Raw genomic sequence first — 24350 nt, 5'->3', positions numbered from 1 at the left:
CAGAAATACTCCAAAGTAGTTGCCAACAGCTTAGATTGTGATTCTGACTGCATAAAAGATAAGTAATTTCAAATTATGAAAATTAACTACTTACATAATGTGATTTATTCTGTTATAGTCTCTGTGAGTTTTTAATCGCGGTACCTTATCCCCAGCTAGTGCTCTGTTAAGGCTGAACTGACAGTATATTTTGTGGCTCATAAAGGTCTAGTGAGAGTGCTTGGGTTCTATCAGGGAAAAACAGGTAGATGATATAACAGATGTTCTATTTCAGTCTCTTGCCTGTAATTGTTCCATCTCTTTCTTGTCGTCTGTGTTTATTCAACTGCATTTTGATTTAGCAGCCTCTTTAAGATCATATTTAATATGTATATTTACATATTGAATACTACTCTTACTGGAATGCCTAGTTCAGACTTGCTGAACTTTTGCAATCCATTAATGTTTCCCCCAGCTCAGAAATGATTTTTCTGTTTCCCTGCTCCAGATAAGCAGGGAAGTACTATTCCAACGTCCATCCCAACTCCTGCCTTCTTGATAAGGAAGAACCACCCTGCAGCCCACTCACAGATGCTGGCATGGAGCATGTTCTCCAGGGCAAGGAGACCGCTCATCATGTAGAGGAACCAGGCAGGGAAGGAAACTCCGGAACTAGCAGATCCCTCACAGCCCACATGAAGCTGGAGGTAGCAGCAGCTTTCATACCTCAGTTAGGTGGCAACTAACGTACCTCTCTAGGTGAACCTGCTCTGGCAGGGGGGTTGGACTAGATGATCTCCAGAGGTCCCTTCCAACCCCTATTGTTTTGTGATTCTGTGACTGTGTTAGTTTGGTTCCTCAGCATGGTGCAAGGAGGAGAGGCAGTTTCTCAGACAGCGTGGCCCAAACCTCCAAGACAAGCCTCCTGCCTTCAAAACTCCCTCCCAAGTCGTGCTGCAGTCAGCACCAAGCATAAAGGGGTGGTGGTGGCTTGTGCGTGTGCCTGAGAAAAGGCAAGTTAACAGTAGGACAGCCTGATCAAATAAGGGTTTGCTTTTATAATCACACAGTGCCACGGGCTGTGGTACAGCCGCCTTCTTATCACAGTGGAGAATCTGAAAAGCAAACACTGCACGAGGAATATTTTTATCTTTTTAATTTGTTTGTTCCTATATTTCCTTGATTCTGGTAGGGACCCTTCTTCTACCTCTCATTGGCTCCTCCAATCACATATACAAAACAGGGTAAAAAACAGACAAGCACTTGCACACACATGAAAAATTGGGTCTGGACACTGAGTACTTAGAAATAACCTGGAATCTAAATTGCAAACAAACAAAAAGCATCAGAGTAGCTAGTTGGATAACCTTTAGAAGGCAGAAACATCGTCTGAATTACCTCTTTAGTTCCTTGCTTTAGCACATTATCATCACTTTGATCTAAATTGAATTGACTCTAAGCCAGTTTATTGCAGTGTATGAGCTGCTCCCCTGTAGATGCTGGAGATGAGGCTTTTGCCTGAAAGCCAAGTGTGACGCTGCTCACTCTTAAAGGCACCGAATGAGAGGTGAGAACAGTTTCTTGTAGTTCCCTCCACTACAGAGCCAGAAGAAAAATCTGATTCTCACTTTTAGGTTAGGTTTTAGAAGGAGGTAAAAATGCAAAGAAAGGAAGAAAGGTATTTTTCTCCCCTTCTTTCCGCCCCCCCCCAATCAAAACTTCCTTCTCTTCCCTGGCTGGGAGGTAGCTGTGAGCTGAGAAGGACAGTTCTGCCCACAGGGTCTCTCCACACTTCCAGGATATTTCTTTATTGCAGCTCGGCTGTTTTGGAGCTGGCAGGAAGAGGAGAGTCTGAAGAAAGGAGACAGGGTGCCAAAGTCTTCCTTACCCAAAGCAAGAACTTGATCCTTACTCTCATTGATTCCTACAACTCTTTAAAGGGCAGCGCATCCAGCGATAGCACTTGCTTGAGAGGTGTTGGTCCAGAAGATTTGTAACAGGGAACATGAGGAGTGTGATCTGTTCTCATTACCACAGAAAGAAGCTTTCTGCTTCAGTCAGGATGAACAAGTCTTCTTCTTCCTGTCTTCCTCAATTACTTCACCAATTTATTAAAACCTATGTTTTTATATTCTTAATATCCCTGCAATGCTTTGAGTTCTTAGGTCAGTGACTTGTACCCACAGCTGTACAAGACCAAACCTCTTTTGTATAAATGGCTTCATTTTCAGGCTGCACATGTAGTTTTATCATTCTTCAAATAATCTACACTTCTCTAGATTAAACGAATGAGTTTCCAGAAGGTAAATGTGTTTGGGCTCAACAGACAAAGCTTTATGTCAGGTCACTGCCAAAGAAGTCTACACAATATTGTCTCAATAAATATGAGAAAGTAAAAATCAGTTAGTCACAGACATACTACACCTTAGATATGCAGGAAAGGCATCACAAAATTACGACATTGGAAAAGTATTTCTCTCAATAACAGTTAAGGAAACTTTAAAAGAGTTGTCCGCACCTAGAATAAGTATTGCTTTTATATATATAAAAAAAAAAAAAAAAAAAAAAACAACCAAAAAAACCCCCCAAAAGGCAGTAAAAAGGTCAGAATTGCATTTTTAAGCGAAGTAAATTCTGATGAATTAAATCAGCTCCTGATGCTTACAGTGCTGCTCCTTCCTGCCTAAATGGTGCCTTGTCCTACATTTATTTTCAACACGTCTCGCTGTCAGTCTGCCTTTTAACTTCAATGCAACAGCACAGAGCCTGCCGCGATTCCTGTGACACTTCCACCGAGGTGCCTCACAGGTTTATGAAAGAAGTAAAAATATATTTACTTTCCCCTCTCTTTCTTTCTTGGTTGCCGACCTCTCTGATACACACTGGAAGTCAGATTTCAGTAGACAGATGCATCCAGGCCAGAAAAATACCATTTGCTTTCTCATCTTTCTGCATCTTAAGTCCCTTTTAATCCCAAATTTTGCCAGATAAATTTCGTACAAAGCTCTTCCTTGTGAATTTTCTGATGGAGACAGAGACGAGCAATTTCTAAACCACTGGATGAAGTTCCCTTTGACTGTTACAAGCTGATATTCATGCTGCACCAGTCCTGGTAACTGTGCAGATGGTCACCAGTTAGGCTCAGCACACACCTGAGAAGTCAGTTGGCATTATTGCTATATCACTTAGAAAGATGAGAGGCAAACTCCCTGACCTCACGTATCATCCCTGGCTTTGTCCATAGGCAGGGATCTGCCTCTTGCTCTGAATCAATAAAATGAACATTCAGTAAAAAACAGGCGATACTAGAGTACTGGAGACCACACGGGTGCTTTAAGGAAGAGAATCATCTCTGTGCGTCTGTAGCAGAAATCATTTGCCAAAGAGAATCAGGACTCATGCTCCTCTTTCTCCGTCCTTGCCTCAGGATATGTCCAAATACAGCAGATACAGACCATTATTGCAAGTGATTTAGATGCAACACAGTGTATCTAGTGCTTCTAGTGTATTGTTTCCCGCTCTGGTTTTCATGCGTTGCACCAGGTAGCCTTCACAAACGTCTCTTGAGAAAGACTAACTGAATGGGATTTTCTGCAAATAGGTATTGAAAAGGAAAGAGGAGTTTGCCAAAAAAATCCCATTCCTTTCTTCATTTGGATGTAAATAAAAAAAACAAACGTGGAGTGCTGCATCCCTTGAATTTCTTTTTATTCACTTTTATTCCAGCAGAGGTCAGCTCTGTCAGTGTTGGTGAAGGGTAAATAGTTCAAAGTGTGGGCACCTGCACACCTAGCAACACAAAGTGCTGGTTTCTTCTTCCTCTCCCTTCACAGCTACTAACCAAAACACATCTCGGCCCTCTTACATGGAGAAAAAGGTGCTTTGAACCAGGTCATCCGTACCTTCAGGAGTTCCCTAACAGGCTGCTTAGAGAGCCATTCTTGCTGCTATTGAGTGGCTCCAAGCCTGTTTGAGAACAGCCTGTAATGAGCAGGAGAGCCAGAGAGCGTGGTCCGTCACGAGGTTAAGAGTACTGCAAAGTGGAAAACCCCTGAAGAGCAAGAAATTGTGTCTAGAACGTGCTTTCTAATTACTAACTATTAGGGAAACCAAAATACTGCTATCTTGTTGCAACTGTCTTCCTTTACTGCTGTATCAAAACTGTTAAAAAATGAAGGTCTCTGCGCTCAATGTTTTGTCAAAGTTTGTTCTGGCAAAACTATTTAGGTGTATTCACAAATAATTTTACTGCTTTAAATTGCATCATTCCAGTGGTTATGTGGTTCACCACGACTTTTATTTCCCCAGTTGCATCAGTTACAGTTGTTCCTCAACTTTAGTTCTTCAGAACACAAGACAAGAAACAGTTTGATGCTGAAGGCAGAATGTGTTTTCAAAACTATGTAGTTCTGCTCTCTGGCTCAGTGTCCCTCAGTTAATGTTTTTATTTTCCAGTTTTTAACTGTCAATGTGCATTTCACATTTTGCACCTAAACAAAATTTTCTTACCTCATCACTGGAGTTTGAGGGCTACTTTTGTACTCCTCCCACTTTTCTTTCCTCTCCTCCTCTTTGGTTTCACAACCCAGCCTTTTCCTTATGCGTTCTCCTCTTTTCCCACCAGTACCCGTGAAGGAAACAGTGTTTAAATATTAAGAAGTACTGTTCATGGCAGAATGCTGTATTATATAGCCCTGAAAATATGCAAGATGCATTTATCCTCTTTTCTTTTTAAATATTAAGTTATTGCTACATTCAGAATTTTTGCTAGTTGTCATTAATGATTGACGTGCTTTACAGACCTTTGAAGTCAGAAATTAATGACTGCTTTTCTGGAATTAAACATCATGCTTTAGACAGAAATCTTTCATGTAACCAGTGATGTGAACCATTGAGACAGCAGCTGCTTATGAAGGATAGCGTCTAAAACCCACAAAGAATCTCACTGTAAACCTGGGATGAAACAAGGAAAGCCAAGGCCGCCTTGGAATTAAACCTGGCCAGGGATGTCAAGCTCAACAGGAAGGGCTTCTACAAGTATATTGGAAGCACAAGGAAGACCAGAGAAGTTGTGGGCCCACTGTTGAATGAAACAGGAGCTATGGTGACGGAGGATGCGGAGAAGGCGGAGATACTGAATGCCTTCTTTGCTTCGGTCTTTACGGCTCGGCCCAGCCCTCAGGAGTCCCAGGCATTGGGGGAAGTAACGGAGAAAGAAGACGACTTCCCTTGGGTTGAGGAGGATAGAGTGAGGGATCAATTAGATCAATTGGATATTCACGAGTCCATGGGCCCTGATGGGATGCACCTGAGAGTGCTGGGGGAGCTGGTGGAAGTCACTGCTGGGCCGCTCTCCATCATCTTTGAAAGGTCCTGGAGGACAGGCGAGGTGCCTGAGGATTGGAGGAAAGACAATGTCACTCCAGCCTTCAAAAAGGGCAAGAAGGAGGAGCCGGGGAACTACAGGCCGGTCAGCCTCACCTCCATCCCTGGAAAGATGATGGAACAGCTCATTCTGGGCATCATCTCAAGGCATGTGGAGGAAAAGAAAGCTATCAGAAGTACTCAACATGGATTTACCAAGGGGAAATCATGTCTGACTAATCCGATAGCCTTCTATGATGGCATGACTGGATGGATAGATGAGGGGAGGGCGGCAGATGTGGTCTACCTTGACTCAAGCAAGGCGTTCGACACGGTCTCCCACAGCATCCTCATAGGGAAGCTTAGGAAGAGCGGGCTTGATGAATGGACAGTAAGGTGGATAGATAACTGGTTGAAAGACAGAGCTCAGAGGGTTGTGATTAGGGGCACAGAGTCTAGTTGGAGGTCAGTGACGAGTGGTGATCCCCAGGGGTCAGTACTGGGTCCAGTCCTCTTCAATATATTCATCAATGACCTGGATGAGGGGATAGAGTGCACCCTCAGCAAGTTTGCCAATGACACAAAGCTGGTGGGGTGGCTGACACGCCAGAAGGCTGTGCCACCATACAGAGAGACCTGGACAGGCTAGAGAGTTGGACAAAGAGGAACCTTATGAAATTCAACAAGGGCAAGTGTAGGGTGCTGCACCTGGGGAGGAATAACCCCATGCACCAGTACAGGTTGGGGGCTGACCTGATGGAGAGCAGCTCAGCTGAAAGAGACCTGGGCGTCCTGGTGGACAACAGGATGACCATGAGCCAGCAATGTGCCCTTGTGGCCAAGAAGGCCAATGGCATCCTGGGCTGCATCAAGAGGAGTGTGGCCAGCAGGTCGAGGGAGGTCATCCTCCCCCTCTACTCTGCCCTGGTGAGGCCGCACCTGGAGTACTGTGTCCAGTTCTGGGCTCCCCGGTTCAAGAGGGACAGGGAACTGCTGGAGAGGGTGCAGCAGAAGGCTACCAAGATGATTAGGGGACTGGAACACCTCTCTTATGAAGAAAGACTGAGGGATTTGGGTCTCTTCAGTCTGCAAAAAAGACGACTGAGGGGGCACCTTATCAACACTTATGAATACTTAAAGGGTGGGTGTCAGGAGGATGGGGACAGGCTCTTTTCAATGGTGCCTGAGGACAGGACAAGAGGCAATGGGCACAAACTTGAGCACAGGAAGTTCCACCTAAACATGAGAAGGAACTTCTTTACCCTGAGGGTGGCAGAGCACTGGACCAGGCTACCCAGAGAGGTGGCGGAGTCTCCAACTCTGGAGGCATTCAAAACCCGCCTGGACGCGTTCCTGTGCAACCTGCTCTAGGTGACCCTGCTGTGGCAGGGGGGTTGGACTAGATGATCTCCAGAGGTCCCTTCCAACCCTATGATTCTATGAAACCTAATGTCTGTTTTTTTCTCATTCGTATTTTTCACACTTTTGTGGTGTTTTTTGAATTTAGCTTTTTAATATTAAAAAACAGGTGAGCTTTCAGTCAAGCTATGTGCCCCTTTTCTTTCTTCTATTAGAGAGATTTAGTAGTTTGAAATTACTAAATTGGTCAGCTCTTTTCTTACATATAGCTATATATAACAGGAGACGAGTAGCATTAGCTTAACAAACTACCAGGAGAGCCAATAAATAGTTTCAGGATAAGATCAAGCATGGGGCTAATGAGCAGCAGACTTGACTTGTTACCTGAGAATTGAGAGAAGACACATAACCACGCTAGAAAGAGGTAATTAAGGTGTACCATCATGGTGAACTTGCACTCCATGTGTGGTTGCATTGGCCCAGCTGCAGCCTTTTGGTGCGTCAGATGAATGTTAACAAAGGCAAGTAAAGTCATTCTCCATTTTAGCGCTTGTTTCTCCTGATAGCATTATCTGTTATAGGTAAAGCAGCTACAGATGACAGCTTAATAGGTCATCTTAAAAACAAGATATACACCCGGAGCTGTTGCCGCTGATTAAAGATCGCATAACTAAATGCAGATGACACGCTTGGCTTTTAGGTGGCTACAGTGTATTGAGAATTCCAGTGTGAGTACCAAATCATGTAACCATATCATGTATACGCAGCTCCGACTGTTGTTTGCCAGAGACTGTGCAACTGCTTCACCAAAAAGCAAGTAATTTTCTAGAAAACTGTCGGCGTTTGGAAAGCTCCTGTTCTTTGCTATCACTTGGGAATCTGGATAGCCCACCACTTACAGGTACTTGCTGCCAGCACACACAGTCATGAGCAGGCTCCACACTGAAGCCCTCTTTACTTGTCTTTCTTTAGTAGCTGTATCCAAATATAGGTCTTTTCTAGGTCACACTTGTCTTTGGAGATAGTTCAAAGCACCACCGACTGTTGTGTCAAAAATTAATGGAGGCATCCTAGGCTGCTCGTCTTGCTGCTTGATTTTGTCATCTGTCTAGCAGTAACTGGCTTGCCCTGGACTGAAGAGAGCTTTGTCTGCTTTCCCCAAAGAGAAAAATTAGTGTCACTAAGCTATTGTCAAAATCTGAAAAGCAAACAAAAAATTTAAGCCTGAACCAAGTATATCTTAAACAAATAGAAAAGATGCTTGTATTGCTGAGAGATCCCTGCTCCCTAGACTAAGCGTGGCTGGTGCCCACAATATTCACGTTAACTCCACTATTGTGCCCCCACTGCATGGTACCTAACACAGGTCCCTGTGGCTGAAAGAAATTATTATTATTTTTTTGAGAGGCTTTATGGTTCAAAATACCTAAATTGGTGTGAGGGCTGACCCAGTGGAATGGTATCTTGATAGCATAATACCAAGGGGGAGATAGATTTCATGTCCTTGGACAGGGCACGGGGGCTTGTAGGCCCTTAAGGGCAGAAAGTCTGATGGAAAATACTGTGTAGGACAGAAAGATGCCAATCTGTGTATAGTCTAAACTGTTAAGCTTATTTGAAATGGCCTCCTCAGCACATCACCTCCAAATCCACACCTGGCTTTTATCTTGCACGAAACTGGTTGGTTTGCTCTGTAACAGAGTCCAAACAAACTAACACTGATGCAGTTTGGATGATTAGGGGACAGGGACTTAACAGCAGAAATGACAGTGTACACATACCCACGGATCCTCATTATTAATAGAAAATAGTTGTTTATTCTAGATATAAACAGCTGTAAGTATTAATTAAAAACCAACGAACAAGCAAAAAAACTTCCAAACCTCACAACCACCCAAGACTTTTGGTCTAGATGAAAAGAAACACACATTTTGTCTTTTCCAAAACAGCAGGGGCCTTTTTTGCCACTGGCAACTGTCAGTCTTCAGGTAATTTCATAATAAGACCTGCAGTACAGTCCTTGAGAAGACTGAGGGTTGGCTGGAAGAAAAAATTAAAAGCCTTCAATAGAAGGCAGAGTGAAAGTGAGCTTAATTTATAACCCTAATGTAAAAATTCTTTGTGCAGAAGAGATGGTAATGATGCCATTATGTTGGGCAAGCCCAATATAGAAGATTGTTTATGTAGATACAAGCGTTAGAGAGGACAGAACGGAAGTCATTTCCCTAGGAAAGAAATCAACAGCCTCGAATGCATCTTTCACAGAGACCAAAATGCTTTTAGACTTCTAAAGTTGACTTTCCTGTTTTCTTAAGCGTATAATTATATTATTTGCTTATTGTGTCCGGTACATTTGGATTTTTTTCTATGTCATTAAATAACGTCAATGTCACCTTTTTTTTCTCCTGGCAGCCCCTGGCCCTGGTTTGTCCCCTCACTGTGCTGGGGCTGTCAGTGGGTCCCATTACCAGCACTTGGCTCTGCCTGCCTGCACTTGCCTGTAGCCCTTCGGTGAGGCACTGCCCGTGCTGGGGTCACCTCGGCTCCCAGCACGTTCCCCCTTGAAGAACAGCCCTGCTGTCCCCGTTCCCTGCATGCCCAGCGTCAGGATGTGGATGGCCACGTAGCAGTTTTTGAAAAAGGATCCGCCGGTTACATCATCTGAACATGAATCAGCTCTGTGACTTTGCTGACATATATTGGGATGTATATCTCTGCCCGGTCAGTCATTTCCGCTGTTATATTCGCACTCTTGGTTGTTCCTGCCCAAGAGTATCCTTGATACTTGTTCTATTGAGCTACACTTCTTAAAACAAGTTTAAGTCCTCGCTCAATTGTTCAACCCGTTTGCATTCCTCCTCAACCTTGTACCACCAAGTGCACAAGTTACTCCCTCAGCTAAGCTGTTAATGAATAATTAAATACTAATTATTATTAAACTATTAGTTAAAATATTACATGATACCCAGGAGAATCTCCTGGACAATGACAAGTGGTGCAACCCTTTCAACTTGACAGTAACTGTTACAATGAGTTATTAAGACCTATTTTCTGAGTAAATTTTTTCAGACAGTGGTGCACACCCCTCCTAGTATTTTCACCCAAACCACAGTTATTGCTTTGTGTCTGTGGCAAAGTTAGAAGCTTGCCCTGCAGTTACTAGGATTTATTATAACCCCGGTTGGAAGAAAATACTATGATAACTGACTGGGCTGCATCTGTAAACAATACGGATGTGGTCCAAACTTGCCTACATCCCCTAGTGGTTGAGATACCAATAAACCACAGCCTGAAATTTCTCCCAAAGATCATCTTTTGATAATAGACCTCTCTGTTTCAATTGTCTCGGTTTCAGAGCACGCCCTTCTCATCAGTGACTCAGTGAACCACAGTCATCGCAGTGAGTTAGGAAACTTGTACTCCATGGGCTCCATCACCGCCTACTACAGTGGTTTGTCCAAGCCATGCTGATCTCTTATAATCTAGCACAAAGCTAAGGATAAGAGAATGAGTACTGATAGCTACTCTTTTTCCGTATGGAACTTCATAGATAATCTTAGGTTTGGCACAAATAAACTGAATAGCTTTAACGGTATCAAATCAATGGTGTTCATGATAAGTAAAAAGACAGGAAAACGTTCCTTTTCTCCCAGAGGAAGGATCACTTTTCTTCAGCAAAAGATCCAATTATGACCCAAATCTATGCATCTAGAGGCTAACAAATGTGGTTATGATACAAAGAAATCATCTGCACTTACAACTGGAAAATGCTTGGTTTTCATATATTGCAGCAGCCCTACAGTAAGGGTTATGCACACTGCCTTCTGGGCTTGGGCGAAAACAACAGCCACGATGATTATTGCTACCCACACAGAAAGTTTTTCAGTCAGGGCAGTGTCAGTTCTTTCATGCGAGTGCAATCAGTAACAATCCAGGAATTCGAAAGACCGGGAAATTCAGACGCTTGGGGATGAGGAGATCGTGGTCTGACTAAAACACAGCTGCTGTATGGTAAGAAAGATGGTGAGACTGGGATAAAGGGGCCGGGGGGGGGAGAAGATGCACTGCGATGCTGAAGTCACGCTGTGCTGCTGACCTTAGGAGTGATTCACGGAGCGCCGTGTCCTCTGTCAGAAGTAGGAAGCAATAAGCAGAGAACATTTGGCATTCCTGTCCATGAAAAGACCCAAGCCAACTGTTCTGCGCTCCTCATTCAGCTGCTGTAGGAACCAACTACGGACAGCTCTAGGAAGGAAGTGTTACTATGGGGAAAAGGAATGAAACTTGATTAAAATAAACTTTTATTCCCACTACTGTGAAACAGGGGGAAGAAGAATCTGACTGTTGTCTGTTTGCCCATAATTGTTATTGCAGACATGACTACACAGGTACAGTAATTAAATGCTCATAAATTCTATTTTGAAGGTTAAAAGTTTCTAAAATTGTCATATTTTGATTGCGACTTATAGCAGCAGAGTTCAGAAGTTCTTAAGTCAGGAGAAGCTGTCAAATGCAACCACACTTCAATAGGTACAAAGTACCCTTTGGAGGAATTCCTCGTTTTGCATTATTGTAAGACATCCATCAGATTCTAATCACCTCTCATTACTGCAGAAGCAGCAGCTTTTCTGGGTTAGGTAAGCCCATTCCAGTCCTTCTCACCCACTCTGTCCAAAATTTGCATAATGGATCTGACCTTTCTGTGATTTTCCTAGTTTTCGTTTCTGCTCTCCTTTCCTCTTTCTCCAGCAGGTCACATTCCAAATATTCCTTCAGAATTCATTGCAACTTTTTGTTCATTCATGTGGGTTTTATATTTGGCCTCCATGAAATTGGTGTGCATGTTTGTGTACATACACATATAGGCAGTACATACACTAGATCAGCTTAGCCTCTCTTTGCACCTCAGAGCGATGGTCCTGCTAATAAGCTCTCTATGCAAACCAGTATTCCCTGTGGCAGAGAATGACTTTTTAACTGTTAAGCACATAAAGCGTAACTACTGATGGGTTTGCACATGGGCTATCTAAGTTTCTAATTCTTTTTTGGATGTTTTTGCCATCAAACCCTTATATTTTCCAACATGAACGAAAACTCAGTTAAGTCAAAGCCTGAAAAAGTAACACTGCCATTTAACATAGTAGCGTAATTGTTTCTTAGAAAATGCAATGCATAAGGCCTAAGATGGTGATGGAGCATTTCTAGGGAAAAGGAATAATAAAATTGAATTTAGGTGGCCATTTTTTCACTTTGATAAGCCCTATCTTCAATTCTGGGCCTCTTGCCACTCAACCCAAAACTTTCAAAAGTCAACTTTCATTTTGACCAGAAGAAACAATGTTTAAACATATTCAATTAGGCTACTTGCTTGTGTGCTGATGTAGTTTTTCAAAGGACAATATCACAACTAGTGCTTTATAGAAATCCTCTAATTTTTTTGATGAAGCCAGTGATGTGGGAGCCCTTAGATTCGGCTGTGGTGCTGAGCTGCTGATGCTTCATGGCAGAACCATCCGTGTTTGCTATTTAGAACTAGCTACCTAACCTTTACTCTTGGGCTTTCTGACCCTTTCCTGCAGAAAACCTGCAAATGCATACACAGAGATGCACAGCTGTAGTTGAACCCCATTTCCTAATTCTACCATTCCAAGTAAGCTACCGTAATTACCGTGTTATACACTCCTACTATAGGAAAGGGGAACTCAGAAGTGTGTAGTCAGTTCTTAGGATGTCTAGGTCTGCATAGTCTACTGTACTCTGACGTGCTTTTCTTCCTCCAGGAACTGCAGGAGAACAGGAGACATGGAGAGAGTGTGAAGGAAATGACCACCAGTTCCCTTCTCTTGCTCCATCATTAATTTGTGAGATGAACCGTCCTGAAAGTAACGCTTGAAATTAAGTATATGTAATACACATCCCCAACACTTTCTGAAGTGTGCCCTGGTCTTAATTAGAATGTGAAGGGTGTATACTGAAGGACTTCATGTCCACCAGGAGCAGCTGCCTTGTGCAACTTTCACACCATGGACACCAAAGGTCAACTGAAAATCTACTTTGTTTTGTTCTTGCATTGAAACTTCTCCAACTTTATTAGAATTAGAAACATAGTGTAGTAGTAGAGGGCAACATTATGTCCGGTATATATAATTCGTTTGCAAAAAAGTATAATGAGGGGAAGCATTTTTGACAGAATCACTTCTTCACACAATAGTTGCAGAATAATGGGTCACATCGACTGATCCTTCCTGCTAAATTCTACGACAAAGTAAATGAGCATTTGTGTAAAAATGCCATAACAGTTGAAGCTTGAATTAGAGAGTCTGTAACCTTTGTTTGTGATCATAAATTGCAGAGAAACCCTGCAGGCAAGAATGTAACATTAAAAAAGCCAAAGAGGTACAACCCACTAAATACTGAAAATACATTATATTGTGTACCTACTGTTAATCACCTAAAATCCTATAGTACAAATTGCCTCCATCAGTTTCTAAAGTTATCTCACAGGTAAAATGGACACCCACAGGTAGAGATTAGTCATTTAAAAGACAAAGGTATAAGAACTGATTTCAAATACTAAAGCTGTCTTGAAGTAAATTTCCCTTTCATTTTGAAGCTATGCGTATTTTTTGCCTTGTTTCTGGATGAAGGGCTAATACTAGGGGCAATCCACTGAATCTGGCAGCATGTTAGGCTTTTTCCAATTAATAACTTAAAGAATACTGGGGCAAATAGATGTTACTCTTTCAGATCCAATACCTACTGTTGTAACTTCTAACAGACGGGCATCGCTAAGTTATAAAAGAAACCTGAATTTTAATCACTTATGTCCTCTTGAACACTAAAGTAGTGGTATGTCATCCTCAGGTGTGGAATTGGCACAAAATGCCATGGGCACCTGAGAGATGGCATGTGCAGCACGAGCCCTTTTTTGTCTGTAACCCCAGCTCAAGGGGAATTTTAGTACTGAGAAGGCAGATTCTACAAGCAGTGAGTGCCTCCTGCCTGAGTGTATTCTGTTAGCCCTTTCATTTGCTGCCTGGATTAAAAAAAAAATGGGTAATTTGGAGCTCGCAGGGGGGAAGGAAGGAAAGGAGGAGGAGGAATTATGCAAGGAAATTTGCTTATTTGTAGGTTTCACTGAAGGAAGTGAGAGCTGGAGAGTCCGAAACTTCTGGGACAAATAAAAAACAACAGAGGCTTGATTCTTAGGAGAGCAGAATTTCTGATTTACCTAAAACTCTATTTCAGTTATTGTATGAAGATTTCACAATGGCTTGGAGCTGATTATCTATTTTTTTCCTCCATTGACACTCCGAGCACTTCAGTCTCCCCAGACAAAATGAAGAAACTTTCAGAGATTTATGATAGGCTTGGCAGAAATCACAGCAAAGAAAGAAGGCACTATCATCACGCCTGTGAGTGGTAATTGCAAAGGGGCAGAGGTACCAAGAGGAGTATGCTGACTGTACCTTAAAACAACCTGATGCAAAGGTCACAGCTGAACCTTTTGCAGTGTTCAAGCTCTTCCCCAGAGTTGCTAATGGTTTGAGCAGCGCTGCTAACCAGTCACTTAACCACTCATGTCCTATCTGCAGGAGAAACAAGGCCCCCTACTTCCATATTCCCCTTTAATGCAGCACCGGAGAAAGTTAGTGTGCAGTGTCAGCACACAGTAGTTTGTATGTTTGTGAACAAAGATTATTTTTAGTCCCTAAGCAAAATATTTGTCTCTTGGGTCAACAGATCTTAATATTTAGCAGACTAGAAATAAATAATGAATGCATATTCTACCCCACTTTCAACACTAACAAGATAAATGGTGGATGAACATAAGATTTTGGAAGGTGAATTCAAATAGAGATGTAAGCACAGCAAGCAGCAGTTTAGAGCAGAAGGCGCTTTGAAGGACACGTGGGGTCCCATCTCTCTTTGACTACTGAGACCAGCCTCCAAGTTAAGGTCCCTAAAATATGTGCCCAGAAGTAAATGTTGTCAATGTCTTCTCTTTTTCCCTTTCCCCAGCATTGTTTGTAGTCCTCTGCGGCTCAAAACCTGGAATCACAAGTCCTGTGCTTGGCTGTTCTCAGGCTGGTTTTATGTGCCTGTACAGGTGTATATGCACACATACGTACAGGTAGGTAAGATCAACACATGAATGACTTCTCAGAAAAGAAAGAAACAAAATCAATTAAGAGCTTCAGACTCTACACTAAGTTTTTCCTGAGTTAAATTTGGAAGTTTAGCTCACGTTTTACAGCAGAGTTCAGGTCAGTCGTTTTTACCAACTATGCAACTGATACTCTTATTTTCGCTTATTTTATGAGAATCAGGCAGTCTTTTCTCCATATATACAGTAATTATTATTTTTTTTAACTGACCTCTCATTTTTATTTTCCTCATGTAAGTGTCTGCTAGGTTAATACTCTAAGAACAGCTCGTAGTAGAGCCCATAAATGTCTATGAAATTATAATATCTAACAAAGCAAAGGCATATAATCTCCTAAAGTCAGTTTTCATAACGTGCAGAAAGCCTGGGGTTGCCCAGTCTCATAAAGCATCCAGCTAATACACTGACTGTATAAAATTAATAACCTCTCAAACAAAAGCCTACTGGATTAATAAGCTATATAAATTGTACAAACTGTAAAAACTGCACTGTGTTTCATCACTGGTTCATCACTTAAATGGAAACTAAGTAATTACAGGGCTGAGAAATACTGCTTGATTTGGTTTGGTTGACCTTGTATTGGCAGGATCTACAAGTTGAATTAGGATGAAAACAGAAGACAGTTCACTTGTTAACATCATAAACTAAAGAGATTCAAAGCCTACCTGGATTTCCAGGTGTGAGTACCAGCATACAAAAATCAATCAGCATACAGGATTGCACGTGTGTAGCATACACAAATCTATGCTGAATTAGATAGCATCGGCAAAAATTAAACTAAGGAAAAGCAAACTCAAAGAGATGCTGCCACATGAAATCTCATCTACATTCAGGTTAATAAAACAAGTAAACATATTTGCAAGGCTGGTATGAACTAGGAAGGTTTTTATTCCTCGGTCCAACTTTAGGATAAAGCAGAAAGAGTCCTGCTCTGTTCAAAACCCCGGCATTTCAAGTTCTCCGGCAGCACAAGAGAAGCTAATTAACTAAAACCAAAGGATGACAAAATGAAGCCAGATAAGCCATAAATATCTACACATATAAGCACACAGCAAGCAATATAATGAAAAGTTAGCTAGATTTACCGTTTTAATTATCCAAGTAGGTGGTTTGTTTGGGTTTGGTTTTTTTTTTGGTTTTTTTTTTTTTTTTTTTTGGAAACGTCGGGAGCTGTTTTCAGGAGGGTTCGTCCACACGCATCCGCACCGCGGCAGGCGCCGGCTCCGGAGCGCGGAGAGCAAAGCGCTTCCCTCCGCGGCCGCCTCTCCCCCCGCCGGGAGCGAGAGAGAAGCAAAACACGACGAGGGGAGGGAAGGAGAAGGAGGCGCCGGCCGGGCAAACTCCGCCGCCCCGATACCTCCTCGGCCCGGAGGGCTGCGGTGGAGGCGGCTCCGCTCCCCACCGCCGCCTCGCAACTTACGCGCGTCGCGGGAGCCGCCGGGGCGGGGCGGGGAGGGGAGGGGAGGGGCGGCCGCCGCCGGGGGAGGGCGCCGGGATGCGGCGCGGCGATGCTCGGCCCCGCCATGCTCCACCCGCGCTGCCCGCCGCTCCCGGGGATGCGTCCCCCCAGCTGCCCTGCGATGTGCCACGGGGAGGGATGTGTGTGTGTGTGTGTCCCCTGCATCCCCCCCGCCTGACGGCGCAGGCAGCAGCAGGGGTCCCTTGAGGGGGCTGCCCTGCGCTTCTGCCACCTTCCCGGCTCCCCGAGTTCTCCGGGGGCCGTGGCGTTTCCTAAATTGGGAGGAAAGGCTGCAGCCTAGGCGTCGTCTCTTCGGTCTCTGCCGTGGGGTGGGGGGGTGGGGGGGGGAAAGGGGGGGGGAGAAGGGGAAGGTGTGTTTCAAGCATCCCGACTTCTGTGGGAGTCTGGATCCTCAGAAGTGCGTGCTCATGGATGAGGCTGTTAGCCTCTTCCAAAAGGCTGTGAGCAGGCTGTGAGAAAAAGAGGTGCCAGGCTGCATGTAATGCGGTGCAGAGGTGGACAAGTATGTGTCCAGTTCTTCTGCAAAGGCAAAAGAGCAGCTGGCAGTCATATATTTGGACCGGGAGATTTTGAAGTGAGTGATACCTTAGCGATGCGCTTAGACACGCGTGGGAGATAACTGACCTGCTGCCCCTGGGCTGAGCCCCAGGCTCTTCAGCACCTGCCAACACATAGTTACACATCTATTCTGTGCCTTCTCTCTCCCTCTTCTCGGCACTCAGCACTGGGGTTCAACACATCCCAGGGGTGGCTTCTAGCCCATCATCCGAGGAGGCTGAGTACCACATGGACAATCTATTTGCAAGCAGTGCTTTGAGCTCTTCTTTACACACTGTGTGCAGTTCACTTCCCTGATGCATATATTGTCTTGGTACTAAGTAATCCCTGGGCTAGTTAGTAAATCATAGATACCCTTTCCTTCAGCTCATCATGTTTGTTGTTCGCTTGGACGTCTGTTTATACAAGTCTTTGTTTTTGAAGCAAACCAAAATGTGTTTCAGTGAAACTGGCCCCTACATGCCGTTGTAAACTTTTATTCCACAAAAGCTTAAAAAAGCTGAAAGTGCTAGAAGTTCATTTATACCTTTGGTTATTCAAAAAGGCAAAGGAAAACATTTTTAGACAGCAGCTCTGACAACTACCTGCATCATACAGCCACACTTGTGATTTCATTAGTCTAATTAGAAGCAGTCTCTGGATCCTTTGGTGCCTGCCAGGTTCTGAGGTGGCTGCTTAGGACTTGTCTTCTGTACGCTTTTTAAGTTCCAGTTTTATGTGAGCTGAACGCAGGTTTCTCTTTTGCAGGTGTTGGCACTAGTGAATAAAGTCTTCTCCTCCCTCAGCTACCGGTCACATGGATCTCCTGCCATTGTTTGAACTAATGAATTAAGTTTTAATTATGCCACAGGTGACCTTAGAAATAGCAGAGGTTAAGCAAAACAGTCCCGCTCTGTCCACTGCTCCTGATGAGTAAGAGTTGACTGTTTATGATTAACCTGTGTTTGCTCTGTGGTCTGCATCTGGCTTCAGATTGATGCCATTACACTCAGTCTAACAGAAATGTGAAAGTACATCTCTAGAACTGACAATGTAGTATATGATTTTTCTGCAGCGCCTGTAAACCTTTTAAAAAGATTTTCTCCTAGGGAAAACTGCGCAAGTGACATTGATGGTGGCAGAAATTCTCCAGTAATTCGCAAAACAGCGTGCAAGGGCATTGGATGCCACAGTGTCAGCAAGTAGTCTCTCAGCCCCTTCTGCAAATATCTCCTTAGGTCCTCTTGCTTCCTGTGGTGTTTGCTTTGGGTTTGCTCATTGCAACTTTGTTCTTTGTGTGCTCTTTTGGTTTCAAACTGTGGCTCATCCTCAGACTGTACTTCAGCAGCCAAGCTGCCCCCTGCTCTGTGTGGTGGCATCTTGTTCAGCTGGTGTGCCTCACAGCAACAGCTTTGATGATAGCAAGAAGGGGCTTTTCTGCTTTGATTATAACAGATAGCAATTTAAAGCTGGTTTTTCAGAGTAAATTTTTTGTTGTGTTCTTTTACATAGGAACAGCCATACTGGGTCAGACAGAAAGTCCTTCTAAGTCCATTATATTCTCTCTGAGGAGAGCTGGCAGCGGGTGCTTAGGAATAAGTGTAAGACCTGGGCAAATACAGAGAGATCCTTGTCCTGGCACACCCTCTCACCTTGCTGAAGCTCAGGGAATACAAGTTTGAAAAGCTAGCTGTGCCTTTGTGTGTAATCGCCTTGAAAGGTCTTTTTTATGAGAGTGTCTACAGACACTTTTTGAACACATTTGTACTTTTAGTATCCACTCTACCCCTCCAGCAAGCTGTTCGACAGCACACCTGGCCATTGAGCTTATGAAAAAGTATTTCTTGATTTTGTTAAACTGCCATTTAGAAAAAGTGTGTGTCAAACAAAGTGAAGCAATGGTGGGAGAGTTTGACTTAGCTTAAGTGATATTTGCGTTAGTTTAGACAAAGCTATTTAATCTCCTGCATTTGGGGGAAAAAAAAAAAAAAGATGTCAATGGACAGGTAGTAGCTGCATACAGGGCCACTACATTTACTGGAGGTAGAAGGACCACAATTCTTATGTACTTCGATCTCAGGTTTTTGGAGACAGTCTTTTTGCTCAGAGTTTCCACAGTACCCACCTCATTAAGGTCTTCATCCTGGACTCAGGTTCCAAGACACTATGACAACACAAATAATAATAATGGACTGTTTGAATGACAAATAACAAGCAAATAAAAATTCGGCATTGTGGCTGGGCTGTTGAGTTTTGTGACATCCATTTTAGTCCCTTTCTGAGAGACTTGATGCAGAGAGAAACATTTTCTTAGATGAACAATAGAATTATTGGTTTGCTTGAATTCAAGATTAGATTCCTATCTTTCGTTTCCAAACAATGCTTATCGCCAGTGATGATGCTAGTCATCTAGCATCTTCCTTGAGCTGACAGTTAGTCACCAGCATCTCAGAAATTTATTCAGAGACGATTCTCCAGGTATGCCTGTGGCCAGGAGAACCCCAAGAGTGAACTCTCACCATTTTACTATAAAATCTCCACAAGCTAAATCAGAAAAATCTGGATCTGGAGACATCAGCAAGGCTATGGAAGATTGGCATGAGTCACAGTCACCCTCCACTTCAAAAGACGGCCTTTCTCAGCTCTCTGCATTTAGCACCTTGGGCCGGGGGATCAAGAAAGCGTTCAGAGCCTTGGGAATGAGATGTGACGTATGGAGTTACTTATTCCCTGTGTGCGCCAGCTAATGGCCTCTCCGGCACCTCAGCTCTCCCTCCCCAGGGCTGGTGTGGTAGATGCTAATGAGTTGGCATGTAAAGCTGGTGTGGGACCAGAGAGCGGCAGGGAATTCTCAGTTTACTACAGTGTTTGAAATTCCAGTATCCAGCCATGAAGTCCAGGTTGCTTTCCTCTTTCTCTGTCTGCAAACTCTGCCTCACATCGGTACGGAGTGAAAGAAGGATTGGAGCTGATTTGTAAACCACTGTCCTTTGTAAGCTCTCCTCCCTTCTCGACACTACAGACTTGATACGTCTGAAAGTCTGCGGGCTTTTTCATCACATTTAGATCTCCCTTGTGTGATAAATCAGGTGGATAATTTGTATTTACTGTGTGGAATTCCTTTGTTTGCAGGCTCTGTTTATTTCTGGGATGTTTTTTTCCAGGGGTGTTAAGAAGCTTTAGTTCTTCCCCGCTGCTTTGTTCTTTCCCATTCACTAATGTACATGTGGTGGCTGGGGTTTGCTCACAGCCGTCTGTCCTCTCTGCCTGGATTGTATCCACAGTCCTGGCGGTTAATCAGGTGGGGTTGCTGTTTTTTTCTTTTTCCTCATATACTTCCTGCTTTCCAGACATGGGTTTGAGAAAAGAAAGGCTTTTGTTCTGGAAGAGCATAATAGCCTGCTGGTGAAGAGTTTAGTAAAGCTTCCACTTTTGTGCTGCAGATGGATTAGGAGGTTAATGGGTAGCTGCTATTCCCTTCTCTTTCGGCAGCTCAGGGTGTGCCTGTGCGGACTGGCAGAGCCACAGCTCTCCAGCAAACAAAGCAGGACGAGAGCGAGGATTTGAGCGTGAACATATCATTGCCTATGCTGTTTAATTTGTGTCACTCTCACGGGTGCGATGGTAGCCTGTGCTAACTAGCACTCTGAGATGATGCCCAGGCAGAGTTCAGAGGAGAGCAGAGGCCAAGGGCTGTTTCTCATAGGCGCTGTAGTTACGGCAAACAAGGCTGAGCTTAGCTGTATATAGGCACAGGCAGTGGCTTCTTTAATGTATTCTAGCTGTGAGACCTCAGCAGAATATTTTGAAGCAGGGAGTAGTGTGTGTGTCTGCATATAATACACTGGGATCAGGAGAAGAGTATTGTACCAGGTAAGAACAATGTGGGTTATTCATATGCTAAGAATACAGGAGTGTTTAGTTATGAAGCAGAAAACAACACCACAAAAAAATACCCATTCATTTGTGAAGGACTTCTGTAGCTTTTTCCTACACTCACCTTGTGCTCAGTCTGAGTTGTCACATTCCCATTCTCTGTGACCTTGTGGACAGCCAGTAAAATCCACAGTGAGGTCTAAGGTGCTGGTGCCTGAAAGTATGGGAGCTCTGTGAACTGTTTCCTGCTGCTGACTGTCCCCCCTCCCCCTCAAGAAAACCCCACTGTGTAAACTAGTTATGTGTGGTAGCAACCTGCTACGCATTCTAACTTGGTATTTGCTGCGTCTGTTGTTACCTCCTTGTTGCCTTACCTCCATTGTGTTATCCTCCCACTGCGCATCAGCCTTCAGACTGATGGACAAAGAAAGGTTTTAGTGAGGTTTTTACAGTTGCGATGGGGATGGGCCCCACTAAGCCGCCGGTCAGAGCCACCACTGGACACGACACGTTTGCTTTCTGGGTGGGTAGAGAAGAAGCCCAGACTGTGGTTACCCAGGCATAACCAACGACACCAAGCACAAGACAAAACAGCTTAAACTGATGTAAGAAATTAATGTGGCAGATGATAGTGCTCCCAGCAGAGATTTCCTCCCACTAGGTTTATGAAAAGTAAGTATAAAATTTGCTGTTTGGTCTGTGGGCCATACGGTCTTGGAGAAGCAGCTCCTCCTTGGCAGAGACGTTTATCGGGGCAACAACTCAACATCGCAGGGGATACTCGTGCCTCTTCAATTTTAACTGCTCTGCTCTTAGAAAAGCTCTAGTTGTCCATCTTCTCCCCCTTTTTAATTCTCTCTACTCTTTTGCTTTCCTTTCTGAGCATATCTGTCTATTGTACGTATCCTGATGAGCTTGTGTGGTGTGAAGGGAGACTGAATCAGCGTGACACAGAGATTTGGAGCAGGCTCAGCTCAAGGACAGAACCCCCTCAGAGCAGCGTGAGGGGGCTCAACGGGTGACTTCATGAACAGGAGAGGTGAGAAGGAGCGTGCTGACCCTGCAGTGCAGTTGCCAATGTTTGGCATCGGAGCCATCTTTAGGAGCTGTTGCTGAGTCCCAGGACGACCTAGGGACCGATGCCCCACAGTTCTTGCCTTTTCTACTTCGCTATAAATACCTACACCTTTGGGATAAAATATGATATATGGATGCCAGGCTGACTGCAGTTAGATGACAGGGGTTATGATGTTAATATTTACATTACGATGCCTAGAGAGTAGGGAGGGTCGTCCCGTTGACTCTGCCTTGCCCAGCCGTCACAGTAATGTGCTGTGGTGTGCCCTTAATGAGGGTCAGTGGAGCAGTTCAGCAGGGGCAGTGACAGACCATCTGCGGTTTGCAATACCAGGTGCTCAGCATCTCTCAAAATCAGACTGTTTGTTTGCATCCTTTAATTAAAACACTCTCAGTTCTCTAAAAGTCTGACTATTAAGTGAGAACGAAGATTGCTGCTTAGGAAAACAGCCGATCATTTTGGCTTAATTAAATGTGTGTATCTCATTGCTGTGTATCTAGACAGGGAAAAATGTGAAAATATTTATCCTCTGTAAATAATACTTACACTCCACGTATTCAAACCTGCTCTCATCACAGAGGCCATTGCATTAAGCTCAAGCATGCTCCACAGCAGCTTTAGCATGTTATATGGGGCAGGTTGGTGGCAGACCGTGGGTTACTCTTCTCCAAAGAAAAATGGAGAGGCCGAGACTTCCTCTTGGAAAAAGAAAATGACACACCACCTATGGACAGAGGGTGGGAAAGGAGGTGTACAGCATCTCCTGTAACAGGGTCAGTAGTTGAAGAACAAAAAAGAGACTGGAACTTTAAAAAACATGAGTGGTTTCTCATGATGGACAGGAAAAGAAGAACGCAATGGGAAGTCACTCAGAACAAAAGCACGAAACTTACTGTTACCAGAAATAATCATTACAGAGTTTCCAGAATGTGAAAACTGGAAGCTGAGAGGGAGGAGAAGGACCCTTATATCCTGATTTACAACTGGATTATGTCAGGAAGAAGTTTACTATCTCTTTCTTACATTTAGTAACTCCCATTTCAGTTGTCTGCTGGGGTTTTAGTGGTTTACTTCAAGCCAACGTATATCAATGTGTATGTTCATGTAGTGAGAACTACAGAAGCTGGCAAAATCCACAGGCTTTCCTCCTTTCCTCAAGAGTGAGGATTGTCCTGCATATTTCATATTTTTGTAAAGTTTAGAGACTGTGCAATACAGTTATTCATCCAAAGTGATAACTGCCTAAGAGTTTAGGTGGATATGTCAGCCCTTAGAAAGTATCAAATCTGTTCCTAACCATAACAAAGACCACAGGGGTCTGAGGGAAGATTTAGATGAGAGCCACGAGAGAAATCTTGATCATTTTCACTGCTAAATTACTGTGTAACTACATTTAACAGATCACTTCTTTAGGCAGATTGTTGTCTCTGGGAATGCATGTTTTTATTTTCTGGAAATTGTATTTTCCACTTGACTGAGTGCTGCTGTTCTGTCAGCTGCTGTGACCGCGCTTGCACGCGCGCACACCAACACACAGAGGCTGCTGTCAGAGCCGTATGCAACTGGAAACGTATGAGTTTGGTTAGCAAAAGGAAGAAACGCTAATTACAGGGCAAAATGGTGTACAGTATGCTTATAGCTACAGGTGACAGTGCCCTTACTCAGCACATCATTAAAATATATCTGATACCTCAAGCTAAAAGGCTTGCCGTGGCGTGTAAAACAGCGATAGAAACAACAACTTCAGACCTCAGCTCGGTAATGAAAAAAACGAGTATATCTTTTTCCCCAAAGAGAAATGCCTCGCATAAATACTGATCGTGAGAACTATTGATGTCAGCAGTCCTTGTAGAGATGTGTCAATGCTGATAAAAAACTCAGTGGCATGGGCATGGCTTCTGAAAATGGCAAAAAGACATAGTGTCTACTTAAATATATGCCAAAGTGCCAGTAACAGAATTCAGCTCTGCAGAAGGAAAGCCAGCATTCAGTTGAGAGAAAATATATTTCATTCCACTTCAACACAATCTGAAGCAATTTTAGTTGAAGAAAAGAGTATGGACTAGTCTCTGCTGTGTTCCACTTTATTGTGCTTTCTCCTAATTTCTGCAGGCATTGCCTTTTCTCTATTAGTTGCTCCTCTGTTCATTGGGTGGATTCTTTCCTGTCCTGTCGCGTCATTTCTGTAGGTCTTTGTCTCTGTCCCTTTTGCATATCATCTTTGTTTGTTTGTTTGTTTCTGTTTGCTTCTATTTTTCCTGTCTTTTTTCTTAGAATGATTTCTATTAAAATTGCCTTTGGAAGCCTTGACCAAAGATGGAGTGTCCACTGTGTAAGGACTGCAGATACTATTGCTAGGTAACAATCTCTTCTTCCCATCTAATTAGATAAAACTGCAAAAGGGCATAAAAGAGAACAAAAACACTTGCAGGTGAGGAAACTTCTTGGCTCTCTTACCTCTTGAAGCTTACCTTATATCAGCCGAGGACAAGAAAGTTGTGGAGAATAGA

At 43.6% G+C, this 24350-nt stretch overlaps 1 protein-coding gene across 1 annotated transcript in view; it reads right to left on the bottom strand.

Annotated features, from left to right (window-relative positions):
• Positions 1–15998, bottom strand: part of HTR1F (5-hydroxytryptamine receptor 1F) — a 119441-nt gene extending 103443 nt beyond the window's left edge. The window contains exon 1 of the mRNA XM_063347897.1: positions 15955–15998. The gene's annotated coding sequence lies outside the window, so the exon portion shown is untranslated. The remainder of the gene's footprint in view (positions 1–15954) is intronic.
• Between the last annotated feature and the right edge of the window lie 8352 nt (positions 15999–24350).

The sequence above is a fragment of the Chroicocephalus ridibundus genome, chromosome 1 (genome assembly GCF_963924245.1).
Source record: "Chroicocephalus ridibundus chromosome 1, bChrRid1.1, whole genome shotgun sequence".
In the NCBI taxonomy this organism is placed as follows: domain Eukaryota; kingdom Metazoa; phylum Chordata; class Aves; order Charadriiformes; family Laridae; genus Chroicocephalus; species Chroicocephalus ridibundus.
The sequence above is the reverse complement of the archived record's forward strand: the minus strand, read 5'-3'. Positions and strand labels throughout refer to the sequence as shown.